The 26,359-nt window shown below is 31.6% G+C and overlaps 8 non-coding genes across 8 annotated transcripts; all 8 read right to left on the bottom strand.

Moving 5' to 3' along the window:
* Window positions 1–2,078: 2,078 nt before the first annotated feature.
* TRNAF-GAA (transfer RNA phenylalanine (anticodon GAA)) lies at window positions 2,079–2,151 on the bottom strand. Its single transcript has one exon. It is a non-coding gene; the product is annotated as a tRNA-Phe (tRNA).
* Window positions 2,152–2,577: 426 nt separating this feature from the next.
* TRNAF-GAA (transfer RNA phenylalanine (anticodon GAA)) lies at window positions 2,578–2,650 on the bottom strand. The gene has a single exon. It is a non-coding gene; the product is annotated as a tRNA-Phe (tRNA).
* Window positions 2,651–8,851: 6,201 nt separating this feature from the next.
* Window positions 8,852–8,924, bottom strand: TRNAF-GAA (transfer RNA phenylalanine (anticodon GAA)). The gene has a single exon. It is a non-coding gene; the product is annotated as a tRNA-Phe (tRNA).
* A 1,381-nt stretch (window positions 8,925–10,305) lies between these two features.
* TRNAF-GAA (transfer RNA phenylalanine (anticodon GAA)) lies at window positions 10,306–10,378 on the bottom strand. Its single transcript has one exon. It is a non-coding gene; the product is annotated as a tRNA-Phe (tRNA).
* A 3,322-nt stretch (window positions 10,379–13,700) lies between these two features.
* TRNAF-GAA (transfer RNA phenylalanine (anticodon GAA)) lies at window positions 13,701–13,773 on the bottom strand. Its single transcript has one exon. It is a non-coding gene; the product is annotated as a tRNA-Phe (tRNA).
* A 1,870-nt stretch (window positions 13,774–15,643) lies between these two features.
* On the bottom strand, window positions 15,644–15,716 carry TRNAF-GAA (transfer RNA phenylalanine (anticodon GAA)). The gene has a single exon. It is a non-coding gene; the product is annotated as a tRNA-Phe (tRNA).
* An 895-nt stretch (window positions 15,717–16,611) lies between these two features.
* TRNAF-GAA (transfer RNA phenylalanine (anticodon GAA)) lies at window positions 16,612–16,684 on the bottom strand. Its single transcript has one exon. It is a non-coding gene; the product is annotated as a tRNA-Phe (tRNA).
* Window positions 16,685–18,554: 1,870 nt separating this feature from the next.
* On the bottom strand, window positions 18,555–18,627 carry TRNAF-GAA (transfer RNA phenylalanine (anticodon GAA)). Its single transcript has one exon. It is a non-coding gene; the product is annotated as a tRNA-Phe (tRNA).
* Between the last annotated feature and the right edge of the window lie 7,732 nt (window positions 18,628–26,359).

Below are 26,359 nucleotides of genomic sequence, written 5' to 3'. Positions count from 1 at the left end.
TATGCACCGTGTTGTTAAATAAACATTCTCATCATTTAGAAGTTACTACTGAATACTCAACCATGTAAAGAAATGATGTTGTTTAAATTTGAAATAATTAAATTCTGATCACTACTCAAGGGAAAAAGAAAAAAGCACTCAAACATGCCGAAACCCGGGATCGAACCACGGACATTTAGATCTTCAGTCTAACGCTCTCCCAAATGAGCTATTTCGGCAAAGTCGGTGTTTGGCAAAAGTCACTAAGACCTCAACTAAGCTATGTTTGCATCGTTACACAAGGTTAAGTATCAATATTTTTCTGTCATCATGATTGCATGAAATGAAGAGAAAAGATGTGTTTTATACTGTAAATGTATAAATTACAAACCATTAATCGTACATTTAAGTAAATGTTTTAACAAATTGTGGTCTGGAAGCAGTTTGTTTACTTCAAATTTTCAGAATAGAATAGCATGACGGACAACATGAAAACAATATTTAAGCTGTATTTATGCACCGTGTTGTTAAATAAACATTCTCATAATTTAGAAGTTTCTACTGAAGAAACGATGTTGTTTACATTTTAAATACTTAAAAACTGATAACTACTCAAGGAAATAAGAAAAAAGGTACTCAAACAAGCTGAAACCCGGGACCTTTAGATCTTCAGTCTAACACTCTCCCAACTGAGTTATTTTGGCAAAGTCTGTGTATGGCAAAAAGTCACTAAGACCTCAACTGAGCTATGTTTGCATGCTTACACAAGGTTTAGTATCAATATTTTTCTGTCATCATGATTGCATGAAATGAAAAGAAAATTTGTGCTTTATACTGTAAATATATCCATTACAAACAATTAATCATACATTTAAGTAAAATTTTTAACAAATTGTGGTCAGGAAGCATTGTTAGATTACTTCAAGTTTTCATAATGGTTAGAGTAGCATGACTTACAACATGAAAACAATATTTAAGCTGTATTTATTCACCATGTTGTTAAATAAACATTCTCATCATTTAGAAGTTACTACTGAATACTCAACTATGTTAAGAAATGATGTTGTTTAAATTTGAAATAATTAAATTCTGATCACTACTCAAGGAAAAAAGAAAAAATGCATTCTAACATGCGGAAACCCAGGATCGAACCAGGGACCTTTAGATCTTCAGTCTAACGCTCTCCCAACTGAGCTACTTCGGCAAGGTCGGTGTATGGCAAAAGTCACTAAGACCTCAACTGAGCTATTTTTGCATGGATACACAAGGTTAAGTATCAATATTTTTCTGACATCATGGTTCCATGAAATGAAGAGAAAAGATGTGTTTTATACTGTAAATATATAAATTACAAACCCTTAATCGTACATTAAAGTAAAAGTTTTATCAAATTGTGGTCAGGAAGCTTCAAATTTTCATAATAGAGTAGCATGACGGACTATATGAAAACAATATTTAAGCTGTATTTATGCACCGTGTTGTTAAATAAACATTCTCATCATTTAGAAGATACTACTGAATACTCAACTATGTTAAGAAATGATGTTGTTTACATTTGAAATAATTAAATACTGAAAACTACTCAAGGAAAAAAGAAAAAAGTACTCAAACATGCTGAGACCCGGGTCCTTTAGAGCTTCAGTCTAATGCTTTCCCAACTGAGCTATTTTGGCAAAGTCTGTGTATGGCAAAAGTCACTAAGACCTCAACTGAGCTATGTTTGCATGCTTACACAAGGTTTAGTATCAATATTTTTCTGTCATCATGATTGCATGAAATGAAAAGAAAATATGTGTTTTATACTGTAAATATATCCATTACAAACCTTGAATCATACATTTAAGTAAAAGTTTTAACAAATTGTGGTCAGGAAGCATTGTTAGATTACTTCAAATTTTCATTATAGTCAGAGTAGCATGACTTACAACATGAAAACAATATTTAAGCTGTATTTTTGCACCGTGTTGTTAAATAAACATTCTCGTCATTTAGAAGTTACTACTGAATACTCAACTATGTTAAGAAATGATGTTGATTACATTTGAAATAATTAAATACTGATAACTACTCAAGGAAAAAAGAAAAAATGCACTCTAACATGCCGAAACCCGGGATCGAACCAGGGACCTTTAGATCTTCAGTCTAATGCTCTCCCAACTGAGCTATTTTGGCAAAGTCTGTGTATGACAAAAGTCACTAAGACCTCAACTGAGCTATGTTTGCATGGTTACACAAGGTTTAGTATCAATATTTTTCTTCCATCAGGATTGCATGAAATGAAAAGAAAATATGTGTTTTATACTGTAAATATATCCATTACAAACCCTTAATCATACATTTAAGTAAAAGTTTTAGCAAATTGTGGTCAGGAAGCATTGTTAGATTACTTCAAATTTTCATAATAGTTAGAGTAGCATGACTTACAACATGAAAACAATATTTAAGCTGTATTTATGCACCGTGTTGTTATTAAATCATTCTCATCATTTAGAAGTTACTACTGAATACTCAACTATGTTAAGAAATGATGTTGATTAAATTTGAAATAATTAAATTCTGATCACTACTCAAGGAAAAAAGAAAAATTGCACTCCAACATGCCGAAACCCGGGATCGAACCAGGGACCTTTAGATCTTCAGTCTAACGCTCTCCCAACTGAGCTATTTCGGCAAGGTCGGTTTATGGCAAAAGTCACTAAGACCTCAACTGAGCTATTTTTGCATGGTTACACAAGGTTAAGTATCAATATTTTTCTGACATCATGGTTCCATGAAATGAAGAGAAAAGATGTGTTTTATACTGTAAATAGATAAATTACAAACCCTTAATCGTACATTTAAGTAAAAGTTTTATCAAATTGTGGTCAGGAAGCTTCAAATTTTCATAATAGAGTAGCATGACGGACAACATGAAAACAATATTTAAGCTGTATTTATGCACCATGTTATTAAATAAACATTCTCATCAATTAGAAGATACTACTGAATACTCAACTATGTTAAGAAATGATATTGTTTACATTTGAAATAATTAAATACTGATAACTTCTCAAGGAAAAAAGAAAAAACGTACTCAAACATGCTGAAACCAAGAACTTTTAGATCTTCAGTCTAACGCTCTCCCAACTGAGCTATTTCGGCAAAGTCTGTGTATGGCAAAAGTCACTAAGACCTCAACTGAGCTATGTTTGCATGGTTACACAAGGTTAAGTATCACTATTTTTCTGTCATCATGATTGCATGAAATGAAGAGAAAAGATGTGTTTTATACTGTAAATATATAAATTACAAACCCTTAATCGTACATTTAAGTAAAAGTTTTATCAAATTGTGGTCAGGAAGCATTGTTAGATTACTTCAAATTTTCATAATAGAGTAGCATGACGGACAACATGAAAACAATATTTAAGCTGTATTTATGCACCGTGTTGTTAAATAAACATTCTCATCATTTAGAAGTTACTACTGAATACTCAACTATGTTAAGAAATGATGTTGTTTAAATTTGAAATAATTAAATTCTGATCACTACTCAAGGAAAAAAGAAAAAAGCACTCAACCATGCCGAAACCAGGGATTGAACCAAGGACCTTTAGATCTTCAGTCTAACGTTCTCCCAAATGAGCTATTTCAGCAAGGTCGGTGTAACGCAAAAGTCACTAAGACCTCAACTGAGCTATGTTTGCATGGTTACACAAGGTTAAGTATCAATATTTTTCTGTCATCATGATTGCATGAAATGCAGAGAAAAGATGTGTTTTATAATGTAAATATATAAATTACAAACCCTTAATCGTACATTTAAGTAAAAGTTTTAACAAATTGTGGTAAGGAAGCAGTTAGTTTACTTCAAATTTTCATAATAGAGTAGCTTGATGGACAACATGAAAACAATATTTAAGCTGTATTTATGCACCGTGTTGTTAAATAAACATTCTCATCATTTAGAAGTTACTACTGAATACTCAACTATTTTAAGAAATGATGTTGTTTACATTTGAAATACTTAAAAACTGATAACTGCTCAAGGAAAGAAGAAAAAAGGTACTGAAACATGCTGAAACCCGGGACCTTTAGATCTTCAGTCTAACGCTCTCCCAACTGAGCTATTTCGGCAAAGTCTATGTATGGCAAAAGTCACTAACACCTCAACTGAGCTATGTTTGCATGGTTACACAAGGTTTAGTATCAATATTTTTCTGTCATCATGATTGCATGAAATGAAAAGAAAATATATATATTATACTGTATAACCCTTAATTATACATTTAAGTAAAAGTTTTAACAAATTGTGGTCAGGAAGCATTGTTAGATTACTTAAAATTTTCATAATAGAGTAGCATGACGGACAACATGAAAACAATATTTAAGCTGTATTTATGCACAGTGTTGTTAAATAAACATTCTCATCATTTAGAAGTTACTACTGAATACTCAACAATGTTAAGAAACGATGTTGTTTACATATGAAATACTTAAATACTGATAACTACTCAAGGAAATAAGAAAAAAGGTACTCAAACATGTTGAAACCCGGGACCTTTAGATCTTCAGTCTAACGCTCTCCCAACTGAGCTATTTCAGCAAAGTCTGTGTATGGCAAAAGTCACTAAGACCTCAACTGAGCTATGTTTGCATGGTTACAAAAGGTTAAGTATCACTATTTTTCTGTCATCATGATTGCATGAAATGAAGAGAAAAGATGTGTTTTATACTGTAAATATATAAATTACAAACCCTTAATCGTACATTTAAGTAAAAGTTTTATCAAATTGTGGTCAGGAAGCATTGTTAGATTACTTCAAATTTTCATAATAGAGTAGCATGACGGACAACATGAAAACAATATTTAAGCTGTATTTATGCACCGTGTTGTTAAATAAACATTCTCATCATTTAGAAGTTACTACTGAATACTCAACTATGTTAAGAAATGATGTTGTTTAAATTTGAAATAATTAAATTCTGATCACTACTCAAGGAAAAAAGAAAAAAGCACTCAACCATGCCGAAACCAGGGATTGAACCAAGGACCTTTAGATCTTCAGTCTAACGTTCTCCCAAATGAGCTATTTCAGCAAGGTCGGTGTAAGGCAAAAGTCACTAAGACCTCAACTGAGCTATGTTTGCATGGTTACACAAGGTTAAGTATCAATATTTTTCTGTCATCATGATTGCATGAAATGCAGAGAAAAGATGTGTTTTATAATGTAAATATATAAATTACAAACCCTTAATCGTACATTTAAGTAAAAGTTTTAACAAATTGTGGTAAGGAAGCAGTTAGTTTACTTCAAATTTTCATAATAGAGTAGCTTGATGGACAACATGAAAACAATATTTAAGCTGTATTTATGCACCGTGTTGTTAAATAAACATTCTCATCATTTAGAAGTTACTACTGAATACTCAACTATTTTAAGAAATGATGTTGTTTACATTTGAAATACTTAAAAACTGATAACTGCTCAAGGAAAGAAGAAAAAAGGTACTGAAACATGCTGAAACCCGGGACCTTTAGATCTTCAGTCTAACGCTCTCCCAACTGAGCTATTTCGGCAAAGTCTATGTATGGCAAAAGTCACTAACACCTCAACTGAGCTATGTTTGCATGGTTACACAAGGTTTAGTATCAATATTTTTCTGTCATCATGATTGCATGAAATGAAAAGAAAATATATATATTATACTGTATAACCCTTAATTATACATTTAAGTAAAAGTTTTAACAAATTGTGGTCAGGAAGCATTGTTAGATTACTTAAAATTTTCATAATAGAGTAGCATGACGGACAACATGAAAACAATATTTAAGCTGTATTTATGCACAGTGTTGTTAAATAAACATTCTCATCATTTAGAAGTTACTACTGAATACTCAACAATGTTAAGAAACGATGTTGTTTACATATGAAATACTTAAATACTGATAACTACTCAAGGAAATAAGAAAAAAGGTACTCAAACATGTTGAAACCCGGGACCTTTAGATCTTCAGTCTAACGCTCTCCCAACTGAGCTATTTCAGCAAAGTCTGTGTATGGCAAAAGTCACTAAGACCTCAACTGAGCAATGTTTGCATGGTTACACAAGGTTTAGTATTAATATTTTTCTGTCATCATGATTGCATGAAATGAAAAGAAAATATGTGTTTTATACTGTAAATATATCCATTACAAACCATTAATCATACATTTAAGTTAAAGGTTTAGCAAATTGTGGTCAGGAAGCATTGTTAGATTACTTCAAATTTTCATAATAGTTAGAGTAGCATGACTTACAACATGAAAACAATATTTAAGCTGTATTTTATGCACCGTGTTGTTAATTAAACATTCTCATCATTTAGAAGTTACTACTGAATACTCAACTATGTTAAAAAATGATGTTGTTTACATTTGAAATAATTAAATTCTGATCACTACTCAAGGAAAAAGAAAAAATGCACTCTAACATGCTGAAACTCGGGATCGAACCAGGGACCTTTAGAGCTTCAGTCTAACGCTCTCCCAACTGAGCTATTTTGGCAAGGTCAGTGTATTGCAAAAGTCACTAAGACCTCAACTGAGCTATTTTTGCATGGTTACACAAGGTTAAGTATCAATATTTTTCTGACATCATGGTTCAATGAAATGAAGAAAAAAGATGTGTTTTATACTGTAAATATATAAATTACAAACCCTTAATCATACATTTAAGTAAAAGTTTTATCAAATTGTGGTCAGGAAGCTTCAAATTTTCATAATAGAGTAGCATGACGGACAACATGAAAACAATATTTAAGCTGTATTTATGCACAGTGTTATTAAATAAACATTCTCATCATTTAGAAGATACTACTGAATACTCAACTATGTTAAGAAATGATGTTGTTTACATTTGAAATAATTAAATACTGATAACTACTCAAGGAAAAAAGAAAAAATGTACTCAAACATGCTGAGACCCGGGTCCTTTAGAGCTTCAGTCTAATGCTCTCCCAACTGAGCTATTTCGGCAAAGTCTGTGTATGGCAAAAGTCACTAAGACCTCAACTGAGCTATGTTTGCATGCTTACACAAGGTTTAGTATCAATATTTTTCTGTCATCATGATTGCATGAAATGAAAAGAAAATAGGTGTTTTATACTGTAAATATATCTATTACAAACCCTTAATCATACATTTAAGTAAAAGTTTTAACAAATTGTGGTCAGGAAGCATTGTTAGATTACTTCAAATTTTCCTAATAGTTAGAGTAGCATGACTTACAACATGAAAACAATATTTAAGCTGTATTTATGCACCATGCTGTTAAATAAACATTCTCGTCATTTAGAAGTTACTACTGAATACACAAAAATGTTAAGAAATGATGTTGTTTAAATATAAAATAATTAAATTCAGATCACTACTCACGGAAAAAAGAAAAAATGCACGCAAACATGCCGAAACCCGGGATCGAATCAGGGACCTTTAGATCTTCAGTCTAATGCTCTCCCAACTGAGCTATTTCAGCAAGGTCGGTGTATTGCAAAAGTCACTAAGACCTCAACTGAGCTATTTTTGCATGGTTACACAAGGTTAAGTATCAATATTTTTCTGACATCATGGTTGCATGAAATGAAGAGAAAAGATGTGTTTTATACTGTAAATATATAAAATACAAACCCTTAATCATACGTTTAAGTAAAAGTTTTATCAATTTGTGGTCAGGAAGCATTGATAGATTACTTAAAATTTTCATAATAGAGTAGCATGACGGACAACATGAAAACAATATTTAAGCTGTATTTATGCACTGTGTTATTAAATAAACATTCTCATCATTTAGAAGATACTACTGAATACTCAACTATGTTAAGAAATGATGTTGTTTACATTTGAAATAATTAAATACTGATAAGTACTCAAGGAAAAAAGAAAAAATGTACTCAAACATGCTGAGACCCGGGACCTTTAGATCTTCAGTCTAATGCTCTCCCAACTGAGCTATTTCGGCAAAGTCTGTGTATGGCAAAAGTCACTAAGACCTCAACTGAGCTATGTTTGCATGCTTACACAAGGTTTAGTATCAATATTTTTCTGTCATCATGATTGCATGAAATGAAGAGAAAAGATGTGTTTTATACTGTAAATGTATAAATTACAAACCATTAATCGTACATTTAAGTAAATGTTTTAACAAATTGTGGTCTGGAAGCAGTTTGTTTACTTCAAATTTTCATAATAGAATAGCATGACAGACAACATGAAAACAATATTTAAGCTGTATTTATGCACCGTGTTGTTAAATAAACATTCTCATAATTTAGAAGTTTCTACTGAAGAAACGATGTTGTTTACATTTTAAATACTTAAAAACTGATAACTACTCAAGGAAATAAGAAAAAAGGTACTCAAACATGCTGAAACCCGGGACCTTTAGATCTTCAGTCTAACACTCTCCCAACTGAGTTATTTTGGCAAAGTCTGTGTATGGCAAAAAGTCACTAAGACCTAAACTGAGCTATGTTTGCATGCTTACACAAGGTTTAGTATCAATATTTTTCTGTCATCATGATTGCATGAAATGAAAAGAAAATTTGTGCTTTATACTGTAAATATATCCATTACAAACAATTAATCATACATTTAAGTAAAATTTGTAACAAATTGTGGTCAGGAAGCATTGTTAGATTACTTCAAGTTTTCATAATGGTTAGAGTAGCATGACTTACAACATGAAAACAATATTTAAGCTGTATTTATTCACCATGTTGTTAAATAAACATTCTCATCATTTAGAAGTTACTACTGAATACTCAACTATGTTAAGAAATGATGTTGTTTAAATTTGAAATAATTAAATTCTGATCACTACTCAAGGAAAAAAGAAAAAATGCATTCTAACATGCCGAAACCCGGGATCGAACCAGGGACCTTTAGATCTTCAGTCTAACGCTCTCCCAACTGAGCTACTTCGGCAAGGTCGGTGTATGGCAAAAGTCACTAAGACCTCAACTGAGCTATTTTTGCATGGATACACAAGGTTAAGTATCAATATTTTTCTGACATCATGGTTCCATGAAATGAAGAGAAAAGATGTGTTTTATACTGTAAATATATAAATTACAAACCCTTAATCATACATTAAAGTAAAAGTTTTATCAAATTGTGGTCAGGAAGCTTCAAATTTTCATAATAGAGTAGCATGACGGACAACATGAAAACAATATTTAAGCTGTATTTATGCACCGTGTTGTTAAATAAACATTCTCATCATTTAGAAGATACTACTGAATACTCAACTATGTTAAGAAATGATGTTGTTTACATTTGAAATAATTAAATACTGATAACTACTCAAGGAAAAAAGAAAAAAGTACTCAAACATGCTGAGACCCGGGTCCTTTAGAGCTTCAGTCTAATGCTTTCCCAACTGAGCTATTTCGGCAAAGTCTGTGTATGGCAAAAGTCACTAAGACCTCAACTGAGCTATGTTTGCATGCTTACCCAAGGTTTAGTATCAATATTTTTCTGTCATCATGATTGCATGAAATGAAAAGAAAATATGTGTTTTATACTGTAAATATATCCATTACAAACCCTGAATCATACATTTAAGTAAAAGTTTTAACAAATTGTGGTCAGGAAGCATTGTTAGATTACTTCAAATTTTCATTATAGTCAGAGTAGCATGACTTACAACATGAAAACAATATTTAAGCTGTATTTTTGCACCGTGTTGTTAAATAAACATTCTCGTCATTTAGAAGTTACTACTGAATACTCAACTATGTTAAGAAATGATGTTGATTACATTTGAAATAATTAAATACTGATAACTACTCAAGGAAAAAAGAAAAAATGTACTCAAACATGCTGAGACCAGTGACCTTTAGATCTTCAGTTTAATGCTCTCCCAACTGAGCTATTTCGGTAAAGTCTGTGTATGGCAAATGTCACTAAGACCTCAACTGAGCTATGTTTGCATGCTTACAGAAGGTTTTGTATCATTATTTTTCCGTCATCATGATTGCATGAAATGAAAGAAAATATGTGTTTTATACTGTAAATATATCCATTACAAACCCTTAATCATACATTTAAGTAAAAGTTTTAACAAATTGTGGTAAGGAAGCATTGTTAGATTACTTCAAATTTTCATAATAGTTAGAGTAGCATGACTTACAACATGAAAACAATATTTAAGCTGTATTTATGCACCGTGTTGTTAATTAAACATTCTCATCATTTAGAAGTTACTACTGAATACTCAACTATGTTAAGAAATGATGTTGTTTAAAGTTGAAATAATTAAATTCTGATCACTACTCAAGGAAAAAAGAAAAAATGCACTCTAACATGCCGAAACCCGGGATCGAACCAGGGACCTTTAGATCTTCAGTCTAACGCTCTCCCAACTGAGCTATTTCAGCAAAGTCTGTGTATGGTAAAAGTCACTAAGACCTCAACTGAGCTATGTTTGCTTGGTTACACAAGGTTAAGTATCAATATTTTTCTGTCATCATGATTGCATGAAATGAAGAGAAAAGATGTGTTTTATACTGTAAATATATAAATTACAAACCCTTAATCGTACATTTAAGTAAAAGTTTTAACAAATTGTGGTCAGGAAGCAGTTAGTTTACTTCAAATTTTCATAATAGAGTAGCATGATGGACAACATGAAAACAATGTTTAAGCTGTATTTAGGCACCGTGTTGTTAAATAAACATTCTCATCATTTAGAAGTTACTACTGAATACTCAACTATGTTAAGAAACAATGTTGTTTACATTTGAAATACTTAAAAACTGATAATTGCTCAAGGAAAGAAGAAAAAAGTTACTAAAACATGCTGAAACCAGGGACCTTTAGATCTTCAGTCTAACGCTCTCCCAACTGAGCTATTTTGGCAAAGTCTGTGTATGGCAAAAGTCACTAAGACCTCAACTGAGCTATGTTTGCATGGTTACACAAGGTTTAGTATCAATATTTTTCTTCCATCAGGATTGCATGAAATGAAAAGAAAATATGTGTTTTATACTGTATAACCCTTAATTATACATTTATGTAAAAGTTTTAACAAATTGTGGTCATTAAGCATTGTTAGATTACTTCAAATTTTCATAATAGAGTAGCATGACGGACAACATGAAAACAATATTTAAGCTGTTTTTTTGCACCGTGTTGTTAAATAAACATTCTCATCATTTAGGAGATACTACTGAATACTCAACTATGTTAAGAAATGATGTTGTTTATATTTGAAATAATTAAATACTGATCACTACTCAAGGGAAAAAGAAAAAAGAACTCAAACATGCCGAAACCCGGGATCGAACCACGGACATTTAGATCTTCAGTATAACGCTCTCCCAAATGAGCTATTTCGGAAAGGTCGGTGTTTGGCAAAAGTCACTAAGACCTCAACTGAGCTATGTATGCATGCTTACAAAAGGTTTAGTATCAATATTTTTCTGTCATCATGATTGCATGAAATGAAAAGAAATTATGTGTTTTATGCTGTAAATATATCCATTACAAACCCTTAATCATACATTTAAGTAAAAGTTTTAACAAATTGTGGTCAGGAAGCATTGTTAGATTACTTCAAATTTTCATAATAGAGTAGCATGATGGACAACATGAAAACAATATTTAAGCTGTATTTATGCACCGTGTTGTTAAATAAACATTCTCATCATTTAGAAGTTACTACTGAATACTCAACTATGTAAAGAAATGATGTTGTTTAAATTTGAAATAATTAAATTCTGATCACTACTCAAGGAAAAAGAAAAAATGTACTCAAACATGCTGAGACCCGGGTCCTTTAGAGCTTCAATCTAATGCTCTCCCAACTGAGCTATTTCGGCAAATTCTGTGTATGGCAAAAGTCACTAAGACCTCAACTGAGCTATGTTTGCATGCTTACACAAGGTTTAGTATCAATATTTTTCTGTCATCATGATTGCATGAAATGAAAAGAAAATAGGTGTTTTATACTGTAAATATATCTATTACAAACCCTTAATCATACATTTAAGTAAAAGTTTTAACAAATTGTTGTCAGGAAGCATTGTTAGATTACTTCAAATTTTCCTAATAGTTAGAGTAGCATGACTTACAACATGAAAACAATATTTAAGCTGTATTTATGCACCATGCTGTTAAATAAACATTCTCGTCATTTAGAAGTTACAACTGAATACTCAAAAATGTTAAGAAATGATGTTGTTTAAATATAAAATAATTAAATTCTGATCACTACTCACGGAAAAAAGAAAAAATGCACGAAAACATGCCGAAACCCGGATCGAACCAGGGACCTTAAGATCTTCAGTCTAACGCTCTCCCAACTGAGCTATTTCGGCAAGGTCGGTGTATGGCATAAGTCACTAAGACCTCAACTGAGCTATTTTTGCATGGTTACACAAGGTTAAGTATCAATATTTTTCTGACATCATGGTTCCATGAAATGAAGAGAAAAGATGTGTTTTATACTGTAAATAGATAAATTACAAACCCTTAATCGTACATTTAAGTAAAAGTTTTATCAAATTGTGGTCAGGAAGCTTCAAATTTTCATAATAGAGTAGCATGACGGACAACATGAAAACAATATTTAAGCTGTATTTATGCACCGTGTTATTAAATAAACATTCTCATCAATTAGAAGATACTACTGAATACTCAACTATGTTAAGAAATGATATTGTTTACATCTGAAATAATTAAATACTGATAACTACTCAAGGAAAAAAGAAAAAATGTACTCAAACATGCTGAGACCCGGGTCCTTTAGAGCTTCAGTCTAATGCTCTCCCAACTGAGCTATTTCGGCAAAGTCTGTGTATGGCAAAAGTCACTAAGACCTCAACTGAGCTATGTTTGCATGCTTACAGAAGGTTTTGTATCAATATTTTTCCGTCATCATGATTGCATGAAATGAAAGAAAATATGTGTTTTATACTGTAAATATATCCATTACAAACCCTTAATCATACATTTAAGTAAAAGTTTTAACAAATTGTGGTAAGGAAGCATTGTTAGATTACTTCAAATTTTCATAATAGTTAGAGTAGCATGACTTACAACATGAAAACAATATTTAAGCTGTATTTATGCACCGTGTTGTTAATTAAACATTCTCATCATTTAGAAGTTACTACTGAATACTCAACTATGTTAAGAAATGATGTTGTTTAAAGTTGAAATAATTAAATTCTGATCACTACTCAAGGAAAAAAGAAAAAATGCACTCTAACATGCTGAGACCAGTGACCTTTAGATCTTCAGTTTAATGCTCTCCCAACTGAGCTATTTCGGTAAAGTCTGTGTATGGCAAATGTCACTAAGACCTCAACTGAGCTATGTTTGCATGCTTACAGAAGGTTTTGTATCAATATTTTTCCGTCATCATGATTGCATGAAATGAAAGAAAATATGTGTTTTATACTGTAAATATATCCATTACAAACCCTTAATCATACATTTAAGTAAAAGTTTTAACAAATTGTGGTAAGGAAGCATTGTTAGATTACTTCAAATTTTCATAATAGTTAGAGTAGCATGACTTACAACATGAAAACAATATTTAAGCTGTATTTATGCACCGTGTTGTTAATTAAACATTCTCATCATTTAGAAGTTACTACTGAATACTCAACTATGTTAAGAAATGATGTTGTTTAAAGTTGAAATAATTAAATTCTGATCACTACTCAAGGAAAAAAGAAAAAATGCACTCTAACATGCCGAAACCCGGGATCGAACCAGGGACCTTTAGATCTTCAGTCTAACGCTCTCCCAACTGAGCTATTTCGGCAAAGTCTGTGTATGGTAAAAGTCACTAAGACCTCAACTGAGCTATGTTTGCTTGGTTACACAAGGTTAAGTATCAATATTTTTCTGTCATCATGATTGCATGAAATGAAGAGAAAAGATGTGTTTTATACTGTAAATATATAAATTACAAACCCTTAATCGTACATTTAAGTAAAAGTTTTAACAAATTGTGGTCAGGAAGCAGTTAGTTTACTTCAAATTTTCATAATAGAGTAGCATGATGGACAACATGAAAACAATGTTTAAGCTGTATTTAGGCACCGTGTTGTTAAATAAACATTCTCATCATTTAGAAGTTACTACTGAATACTCAACTATGTTAAGAAACAATGTTGTTTACATTTGAAATACTTAAAAACTGATAATTGCTCAAGGAAAGAAGAAAAAAGTTACTAAAACATGCTGAAACCAGGGACCTTTAGATCTTCAGTCTAACGCTCTCCCAACTGAGCTATTTTGGCAAAGTCTGTGTATGGCAAAAGTCACTAAGACCTCAACTGAGCTATGTTTGCATGGTTACACAAGGTTTAGTATCAATATTTTTCTTCCATCAGGATTGCATGAAATGAAAAGAAAATATGTGTTTTATACTGTATAACCCTTAATTATACATTTATGTAAAAGTTTTAACAAATTGTGGTCATTAAGCATTGTTAGATTACTTCAAATTTTCATAATAGAGTAGCATGACGGACAACATGAAAACAATATTTAAGCTGTTTTTTTGCACCGTGTTGTTAAATAAACATTCTCATCATTTAGGAGATACTACTGAATACTCAACTATGTTAAGAAATGATGTTGTTTATATTTGAAATAATTAAATACTGATCACTACTCAAGGGAAAAAGAAAAAAGAACTCAAACATGCCGAAACCCGGGATCGAACCACGGACATTTAGATCTTCAGTATAACGCTCTCCCAAATGAGCTATTTCGGAAAGGTCGGTGTTTGGCAAAAGTCACTAAGACCTCAACTGAGCTATGTTTGCATGCTTACAAAAGGTTTAGTATCAATATTTTTCTGTCATCATGATTGCATGAAATGAAAAGAAATTATGTGTTTTATGCTGTAAATATATCCATTACAAACCCTTAATCATACATTTAAGTAAAAGTTTTAACAAATTGTGGTCAGGAAGCATTGTTAGATTACTTCAAATTTTCATAATAGAGTAGCATGATGGACAACATGAAAACAATATTTAAGCTGTATTTATGCACCGTGTTGTTAAATAAACATTCTCATCATTTAGAAGTTACTACTGAATGCTCAACTATGTAAAGAAATGATGTTGTTTAAATTTGAAATAATTAAATTCTGATCACTACTCAAGGAAAAAAGAAAAAATGTACTTAAACATGCTGAGACCCGGGTCCTTTAGAGCTTCAATCTAATGCTCTCCCAACTGAGCTATTTCGGCAAATTCTGTGTATGGCAAAAGTCACTAAGACCTCAACTGAGCTATGTTTGCATGCTTACACAAGGTTTAGTATCAATATTTTTCTGTCATCATGATTGCATGAAATGAAAAGAAAATAGGTGTTTTATACTGTAAATATATCTATTACAAACCCTTAATCATACATTTACGTAAAAGTTTTAACAAATTGTTGTCAGGAAGCATTGTTAGATTACTTCAAATTTTCCTAATAGTTAGAGTAGCATGACTTACAACATGAAAACAATATTTAAGCTGTATTTATGCACCATGCTGTTAAATAAACATTCTCGTCATTTAGAAGTTACTACTGAATACTCAAAAATGTTAAGAAATGATGTTGTTTAAATATAAAATAATTAAATTCTGATCACTACTCACGGAAAAAAGAAAAAATGCACGAAAACATGCCGAAACCCGGGATCGAACCAGGGACCTTTAGATCTTCAGTCTAACGCTCTCCCAACTGAGCTATTTCGGCAAGGTCGGTGTATGGCAAAAGTCACTAAGACCTCAACTGAGCTATTTTTGCATGGTTACACAAGGTTAAGTATCAATATTTTTCTGACATCATGGTTCCATGAAATGAAGAGAAAAGATGTGTTTTATACTGTAAATAGATAAATTACAAACCCTTAATCGTACATTTAAGTAAAAGTTTTATCAAATTGTGGTCAGGAAGCTTCAAATTTTCATAATAGAGTAGCATGACGGACAACATGAAAACAATATTTAAGCTGTATTTATGCACCGTGTTATTAAATAAACATTCTCATCAATTAGAAGATACTACTGAATACTCAACTATGTTAAGAAATGATATTGTTTACATCTGAAATAATTAAATACTGATAACTACTCAAGGAAAAAAGAAAAAATGTACTCAAACATGCTGAGACCCGGGTCCTTTAGAGCTTCAGTCTAATGCTCTCCCAACTGAGCTATTTCGGCAAAGTCTGTGTATGGCAAAAGTCACTAAGACCTCAACTGAGCTATGTTTGCATGCTTACAGAAGGTTTTGTATCAATATTTTTCCGTCATCATGATTGCATGAAATGAAAGAAAATATGTGTTTTATACTGTAAATATATCCATTACAAACCCTTAATCATACATTTAAGTAAAAGTTTTAACAAATTGTGGTAAGGAAGCATTGTTAGATTACTTCAAATTTTCATAATAGTTAGAGTAGCATGACTTACAACATGAAAACAATATTTAAGCTGTATTTATGCACCGTGTTGTTAATTAAACATTCTCATCATTTAGAAGTTACTACTGAATACTCAACTATGTTAAGAAATGATGTTGTTTAAAGTTGAAATAATTAAATTCTGATCACTACTCAAGGAAAAAAGAAAAAATGCACTCTAACATGCCGAAACCCGGGATCGAACCAGGGACCTTTAGATCTTCAGTCTAACGCTCTCCCAACTGAGCTATTTCTGCAAAGTCTGCGTATGGTAAAAGTCACTAAGACCTCAACTGAGCTATGTTTGCTTGGTTACACAAGGTTAAGTATCAATATTTTTCTGTCATCATGATTGCATGAAATGAAGAGAAAAGATGTGTTTTATACTGTAAATATATAAATTACAAACCCTTAATCGTACATTTAAGTAAAAGTTTTAACAAATTGTGGTCAGGAAGCAGTTAGTTTACTTCAAATTTTCATAATAGAGTAGCATGATGGACAACATGAAAACAATGTTTAAGCTGTATTTAGGCACCGTGTTGTTAAATAAACATTCTCATCATTTAGAAGTTACTACTGAATACTCAACTATGTTAAGAAACAATGTTGTTTACATTTGAAATACTTAAAAACTGATAATTGCTCAAGGAAAGAAGAAAAAAGTTACTAAAACATGCTGAAACCAGGGACCTTTAGATCTTCAGTCTAACGCTCTCCCAACTGAGCTATTTTGGCAAAGTCTGTGTATGGCAAAAGTCACTAAGACCTCAACTGAGCTATGTTTGCATGGTTACACAAGGTTTAGTATCAATATTTTTCTTCCATCAGGATTGCATGAAATGAAAAGAAAATATGTGTTTTATACTGTATAACCCTTAATTATACATTTATGTAAAAGTTTTAACAAATTGTGGTCATTAAGCATTGTTAGATTACTTCAAATTTTCATAATAGAGTAGCATGACGGACAACATGAAAACAATATTTAAGCTGTTTTTTTGCACCGTGTTGTTAAATAAACATTCTCATCATTTAGGAGATATTACTGAATACTCAACTATGTTAAGAAATGATGTTGTTTATATTTGAAATAATTAAATACTGATCACTACTCAAGGGAAAAAGAAAAAAGAACTCAAACATGCCGAAACCCGGGATCGAACCACGGACATTTAGATCTTCAGTATAACGCTCTCCCAAATGAGCTATTTCGGAAAGGTCGGTGTTTGGCAAAAGTCACTAAGACCTCAACTGAGCTATGTTTGCATGCTTACAAAAGGTTTAGTATCAATATTTTTCTGTCATCATGATTGCATGAAATGAAAAGAAATTATGTGTTTTATGCTGTAAATATATCCATTACAAACACTTAATCATACATTTAAGTAAAAGTTTTAACAAATTGTGGTCAGGAAGCATTGTTAGATTACTTCAAATTTTCATAATAGAGTAGCATGATGGACAACATGAAAACAATATTTAAGCTGTATTTATGCACCGTGTTGTTAAATAAACATTCTCATCATTTAGAAGTTACTACTGAATACTCAACTATGTAAAGAAATGATGTTGTTTAAATTTGAAATAATTAAATTCTGATCACTACTCAAGGAAAAAAGAAAAAATGTACTCAAACATGCTGAGACCCGGGTCCTTTAGAGCTTCAATCTAATGCTCTCCCAACTGAGCTATTTCGGCAAAGTCTGTGTATGGCAAAAGTCACTAAGACCTCAACTGAGCTATGTTTGCATGCTTACACAAGGTTTAGTATCAATATTTTTCTGTCATCATGATTGCATGAAATGAAAAGAAAATAGGTGTTTTATACTGTAAATATATCTATTACAAACCCTTAATCATACATTTAAGTAAAAGTTTTAACAAATTGTTGTCAGGAAGCATTGTTAGATTACTTCAAATTTTCCTAATAGTTAGAGTAGCATGACTTACAACATGAAAACAATATTTAAGCTGTATGTATGCACCATGCTGTTAAATAAACATTCTCGTCATTTAGAAGTTACTACTGAATACTCAAAAATGTTAAGAAATGATGTTGTTTAAATATAAAATAATTAAATTCTGATCACTACTCACGGAAAAAAGAAAAAATGCACGAAAACATGCCGAAACCCGGGATCGAACCAGGGACCTTTAGATCTTCAGTCTAACGCTCTCCCAACTGAGCTATTTCGGCAAGGTCGGTGTATGGCAAAAGTCACTAAGACCTCAACTGAGCTATTTTTGCATGGTTACACAAGGTTAAGTATCAATATTTTTCTGACATCATGGTTCCATGAAATGAAGAGAAAAGATGTGTTTTATACTGTAAATAGATAAATTACAAACCCTTAATCGTACATTTAAGTAAAAGTTTTATCAAATTGTGGTCAGGAAGCTTCAAATTTTCATAATAGAGTAGCATGACGGACAACATGAAAACAATATCTAAGCTGTATTTATGCACCGTGTTATTAAATAAACATTCTCATCAATTAGAAGATACTACTGAATACTCAACTATGTTAAGAAATGATATTGTTTACATTTGAAATAATTAAATACTGATAACTACTCAAGGAAAAAAGAAAAAATGTACTCAAACATGCTGAGACCCGGGTCCTTTAGAGCTTCAGTCTAATGCTCTCCCAACTGAGCTATTTCGGCAAAGTCTGTGTATGGCAAAAGTCACTAAGACCTCAACTGAGCTATGTTTGCATGCTTACACAAGGTTTAGTATCAATATTTTTCTGTCATCATGATTGCATGAAATGAAAAGAAAATATGTGTATTATACTGTAGAACCCTTAATTATACATTTAAGTAAAAGTTTTAACAAATTGTGGTCAGGAAGCATTGTTAGATTACTTCAAATTTTCATAATAGAGTAGCATGATGGACAACATGAAAACAATATTTAAGCTGTATTTATGCACCGTGTTGTTAAATAAACATTCTCATCATTTAGAAGTTACTACTGAATACTCAACCATGTAAAGAAATGATGTTGTTTGAATTTGAAATAATTAAATTCTGATCACTACTCAAGGGAAAAAGAAAAAAGCACTCAAACATGCCGAAACCCGGGATCGAACCACGGACATTTAGATCTTCAGTCTAACGCTCTCCCAAATGAGCTATTTCAGCAAGGTCGGTGTTTGGCAAAAGTCACTAAGACCTCAACTAAGCTATGTTTGCATCGTTACACAAGGTTAAGTATCAATATTTTTCTGTCATCATGATTGCATGAAATGAAGAGAAAAGATGTGTTTTATACTGTAAATGTATAAATTACAAACCATTAATCGTACATTTAAGTAAATGTTTTAACAAATTGTGGTCTGGAAGCAGTTTGTTTACTTCAAATTTTCAGAATAGAATAGCATGACGGACAACATGAAAACAATATTTAAGCTGTATTTATGCACCGTGTTGTTAAATAAACATTCTCATAATTTAGAAGTTTCTACTGAAGAAACAATGTTGTTTACATTTTAAATACTTAAAAACTGATAAATACTCAAGGAAATAAGAAAAAAGGTACTCAAACATGCTGAAACCCGGGACCTTTAGATCTTCAGTCTAACACTCTCCCAACTGAGTTATTTTGGCAAAGTCTGTGTATGGCAAAAAGTCACTAAGACCTCAACTGAGCTATGTTTGCATGCTTACACAAGGTTTAGTATCAATATTTTTCTGTCATCATGATTGCATGAAATGAAAAGAAAATTTGTGCTTTATACTGTAAATATATCCATTACAAACAATTAATCATACATTTAAGTAAAATTTTTAACAAATTGTGGTCAGGAAGCATTGTTAGATTACTTCAAGTTTTCATAATGGTTAGAGTAGCATGACTTACAACATGAAAACAATATTTAAGCTGTATTTATTTACCATGTTGTTAAATAAACATTCTCATCATTTAGAAGTTACTACTGAATACTCAACTATGTTAAGAAATGATGTTGTTTAAATTTGAAATAATTAAATTCTGATCACTACTCAAGGAAAAAAGAAAAAATGCATTCTAAAAAGTGGAAACCCGGGATCGAACCAGGGACCTTTAGATCTTCAGTCTAACGCTCTCCCAACTGAGCTACTTCGGCAAGGTTGGTGTATGGCAAAAGTCACTAAGACCTCAACTGAGCTATTTTTGCATGGATACACAAGGTTAAGTATCAATATTTCTCTGACATCATGGTTCCATGAAATTAAGAGAAAAGATGTGTTTTATACTGTAAATATATAAATTACAAACCCTTAATCGTACATTAAAGTAAAAGTTTTATCAAATTGTGGTCAGGAAGCTTCAAATTTTCATAATAGAGTAGCATGATGGACAACATGAAAACAATATTTAAGCTGTATTTATGCACCGTGTTGTTAAATAAACATTCTCATCATTTAGAAGATACTACTGAATACTCAACTATGTTAAGAAATGATGTTGTTTACATTTGAAATAATTAAATACTGAAAACTACTCAAGGAAAAAAGAAAAAAGTACTCAAACATGCTGAGACCCGGGTCCTTTAGAGCTTCAGTCTAATTCTTTCCCAACTGAGCTATTTCGGCAAAGTCTGTGTATGGCAAAAGTCACTAAGACCTCAACTGAGCTATGTTTGCATGCTTACACAAGGTTTAGTATCAATATTTTTCTGTCATCATGATTGCATGAAATGAAAAGAAAATATGTGTTTTATACTGTAAATATATCCATTACAAACCCTGAATCATACATTTAAGTAAAAGTTTTAACAAATTGTGGTCAGGAAGCATTGTTAGATTACTTCAAATTTTCATTATAGTCAGAGTAGCATGACTTACAACATGAAAACAATATTTAAGCTGTATTTTTGCACCGTGTTGTTAAATAAACATTCTCGTCATTTAGAAGTTACTACTGAATACTCAACTATGTTAAGAAATGATGTTGATTACATTTGAAATAATTAAATACTGATAACTACTCAAGGAAAAAAGAAAAAATGCACTCTAACATGCCGAAACCCAGGATCGAACCAGGGACCTTTAGATCTTCAGTCTATCGCTCTCCCAACTGAGCTATTTTGGCAAAGTCTGTGTATGGCAAAAGTCACTAAGACCTCAACTGAGCTATGTTTGCATGGTTACACAAGGTTTAGTATCAATATTTTTCTTCCATCAGGATTGCATGAAATGAAAAGAAAATATGTGTTTTATACTGTATAACCCTTAATTATACATTTATGTAAAAGTTTTAACAAATTGTGGTCATTAAGCATTGTTAGATTACTTCAAATTTTCATAATAGAGTAGCATGACGGACAACATGAAAACAATATTTAAGCTGTTTTTTTGCACCGTGTTGTTAAATAAACATTCTCATCATTTAGGAGATACTACTGAATACTCAACTATGTTAAGAAATGATGTTGTTTATATTTGAAATAATTAAATACTGATCACTACTCAAGGGAAAAAGAAAAAAGAACTCAAACATGCCGGAACCCGGGATCGAACCACGGACATTTAGATCTTCAGTATAACGCTCTCCCAAATGAGCTATTTCGGCAACGGCGGTGTTTGGCAAAAGTCACTAAGACCTCAACTGAGCTATGTTTGCATGCTTACACAAGGTTTAGTATCAATATTTTTCTGTCATCATGATTGCATGAAATGAAAAGAAATTATGTGTTTTATGCTGTAAATATATCCATTACAAACCCTTAATCATACATTTAAGTAAAAGTTTTAACAAATTGTGGTCAGGAAGCATTGTTAGATTACTTCAAATTTTCATAATAGAGTAGCATGATGGACAACATGAAAACAATATTTAAGCTGTATTTATGCACCGTGTTGTTAAATAAACATTCTCATCATTTAGAAGATACTACTGAATACTCAACTATGTTAAGAAATGATGTTGTTTACATTTGAAATAATTAAATAATGATAAGTACTCAAGGAAAAAAGAAAAAATGTACTCAAACATGCTGAGACCCGGGACCTTTAGATCTTCAGTCTAATGCTCTCCCAACTGAGCTATTTCGGCAAAGTCTGTGTATGGCAAAAGTCACTAAGACCTCAACTGAGCTATGTTTGCATGCTTACACAAGGTTTAGTATCAATATTTTTCTGTCACCATGATTGCATGAAATGAAAAGAAAATATGTGTTTTATACTGTATAACCCTTAATTATACATTTAAGTAAAAGTTTTAACAAATTGTGGTCAGGAAGCATTGTTAGATTACTTCAAATTTTCATAATGGTTAGAGTAGCATGACTTACAACATGAAAACAATATTTAAGCTGTATTTATGCACCATGTTGTTAAATAAACATTCTCATCATTTAGAACTTACTACTGAATACTCAACTCTGTTAAGAAATTACGTTTTTTAAATTTGAAATAATTAAATACTGATAACTTCTCAAGGAAAAAAGAAAAAACGTACTCAAACATGCCGAAACCCAGAACCTTTAGATCTTCAGTCTAACGCTCTCCCAACTGAGCTATTTCGGCAAAGTCTGTGTATGGCAAAGTCACTAAGACCTCAACTGAGCTATGTTTGCATGGTTACACAAGGTTAAGTATCAATATTTTTCTGTCATCATGATTGCATGAAATGAAGAGATAAGATGTGTTTTATACTGTAAATATATAAATTACAAACCCTTAATCGTACATTTAAGTAAAAGTTTTATCAAATTGTGGTCAGGAAGCATTGTTAGATTACTTCAAATTTTCATAATAGAGTAGCATGACGGACAACATGAAAACAATTTTTAAGCTGTATTTATGCACCGTGTTGTTAAATAAACATTCTCATCATTTAGAAGTTACTACTGAAATCTCAACTATTTTAAGAAATTATGTTGTTTAAATTTGAAATAATTAAATTCTGATCACTACTCAAGGAAAAAAGAAAAAAGCACTCAACCATGCCGAAACCCGGGATCGAACCAGGGACCTTTAGATCTTCAGTATAACGTTCTCCCAAATAAGCTATTTCAGCAAGGTCGGTGTAAGGCAAAAGTCACTAAGACCTCAACTGAGCTATGTTTGCATGGTTACACAAGGTTAAGTATCAATATTTTTCTGTCATCATGATTGCATGAAATGCAGAGAAAAGATGTGTTTTATAATGTAAATATATAAATTACAAACCCTTAATCGTACATTTAAGTAAAAGTTTTAACAAATTGTGATAAGGAAGCAGTTAGTTTACTTCAAATTTTCAGAATAGAGTAGCTTGATGGACAACATGAAAACAATATATAAGCTGTATTTATGCACCGTGTTGTTAAATAAACATTCTCATCATTTAGAAGTTACTACTGAATACTCAACTATTTTAAGAAATGATGTTGTTTACATTTGAAATACTTAAAAACTGATAACTGCTCAAGGAAAGAAGAAAAAAGGTACTGAAACATGCTGAAACCCGGGACCTTTAGATCTTCAGTCTAACGCTCTCCCAACTGAGCTATTTCGGCAAAGTCTGTGTATGGCAAAAGTCACTAACACCTCAACTGAGCTATGTTTGCATGGTTACACAAGGTTTAGTATCAATATTTTTCTGTCATCATGATTGCATGAAATGAAAAGAAGATATGTATATTATACTGTATAACCCTTAATTATACATTTAAGTAAAAGTTTTAACAAATTGTGGTCAGGAAGCATTGTTAGATTACTTCAAATTTTCATAATAGAGTAGCATGACGGACAACATGAAAACAATATTTAAGCTGTATTTATGCACAGTGTTGTTAAATAAACATTCTCATCATTTAGAAGTTACCACTGAATACTCAACAATGTTAAGAAACGATGTTGTTTACATATGAAATACTTAAATACTAATAACTACTCAAGGAAATAAGAAAAAAGGAACTCAAACATGTTGAAACCCGGGACCTTTAGATCTTCAGTCTAACGCTCTCCCAACTGAGCTATTTTGGCAAAGTCTGTGTATGGCAAAAGTCACTAAGACCTCAACTGAGCTATGTTTGCATGGTTACACAACTTCAGTATCAATATTTTTCTTCCATCAGGATTGCATGAAATGAAAAGAAAATATGTGTTTTATACTGTATAACCCTTAATTATACATTTATGTAAAAGTTTTAACAAATTGTGGTCATTAAGCATTGTTAGATTACTTCAAATTTTCATAATAGAGTAGCATGACGGACAACATGAAAACAATATTTAAGCTGTTTTTTTGCACCGTGTTGTTAAATAAACATTCTCATCATTTAGGAGATACTACTGAATACTCAACTATGTTAAGAAATGATGTTGTTTATATTTGAAATAATTAAATACTGATCACTACTCAAGGGAAAAAGAAAAAAGAACTCAAAGATTCTGAAACCCGGGATCGAACCAAGGACATTTAGATCTTCAGTATAACGCTCTCCCAAATGAGCTATTTCGGCAAGGTCGGTGTTTGGCAAAAGTCACTAAGACCTCAACTGAGATATGTTTGCATGCTTACACAAGGTTTAGTATCAATATTTTTCTGTCATCATGATTGCATGAAATGAAAAGAAATTATGTGTTTTATGCTGTAAATATATCCATTACAAACCCTTAATCATACATTTAAGTAAAATTTTTAACAAATTGTGGTCAGGAAGCATTGTTAGATTACTTCAAATTTTCATAATAGAGTAGCATGATGGACAACATGAAAACAATATTTAAGCTGTATTTATGCACCGTGTTGTTAAATAAACATTCTCATCATTTAGAAGTTACTACTGAATACTCAACTATGTAAAGAAATGATGTTGTTTAAATTTGAAATAATTAAATTCTGATCACTACTCAAGGAAAAAAGAAAAAATGTACTCAAACATGCTGAGACCCGGGTCCTTTAGAGCTTCAATCTAATGCTCTCCCAACTGAGCTATTTCGGCAAAGTCTGTGTATGGCAAAAGTCACTAAGACCTCAACTGAGCTATGTTTGCATGCTTACACAAGGTTTAGTATCAATATTTTTCTGTCATCATGATTGCATGAAATGAAAAGAAAATAGGTGTTTTATACTGTAAATATATCTATTACAAACCCTTAATCATACATTTAAGTAAAAGTTTTAACAAATTGTTGTCAGGAAGCATTGTTAGATTACTTCAAATTTTCCTAATAGTTAGAGTAGCATGACTTACAACATGAAAACAATATTTAAGCTGTATTTATGCACCATGCTGTTAAATAAACATTCTCGTCATTTAGAAGTTACTACTGAATACTCAAAAATGTTAAGAAATGATGTTGTTTAAATATAAAATAATTAAATTCTGATCACTACTCAAGGGAAAAAGAAAAAAGAACTCAAACATGCCGAAACCCGGGATCGAACCACGGACATTTAGATCTTCAGTATAACGCTCTCCCAAATGAGCTATTTCGGCAAGGTCAGTGTTTGGCAAAAGTCACTAAGACCTCAACTGAGCTATGTTTGCATGCTTACACAAGGTTTAGTATCAATATTTTTCTGTCATCATGATTGCATGAAATGAAAAGAAAATATGTGTTTTATACTGTAAATGTATCCATTACAAACCCTTAATCATACATTTAAGTAAAAGTTTTAACAAATTGTGGTCAGGAAGCATTGTTAGATTACTTCAAATTTTCATAATAGAGTAGCATGATGGACAACATGAAAACAATATTTAAGCTGTATTTATGCACCGTGTTGTTAAATAAACATTCTCATCATTTAGAAGTTACTACTGAATACTCAACTATGTAAAGAAATGATGTTGTTTAAATTTGAAATAATTAAATTCTGATCACTACTCAAGGGAAAAAAAAAAAAGAACTCAAACATGCCGAAACCCGGGATCGAACCACGGACATTTAGATCTTCAGTATAACGCTCTCCCAAATGAGCTATTTCAGCAAGGTCGGTGTTTGGC

This window comes from Taudactylus pleione, unplaced genomic scaffold (assembly GCF_031769625.1).
Source record: "Taudactylus pleione unplaced genomic scaffold, aTauple2 ptg000593l, whole genome shotgun sequence".
In the NCBI taxonomy this organism is placed as follows: Eukaryota; Metazoa; Chordata; class Amphibia; order Anura; family Myobatrachidae; genus Taudactylus; species Taudactylus pleione.
This window is presented reverse-complemented; position numbering and strand designations above follow the sequence as displayed.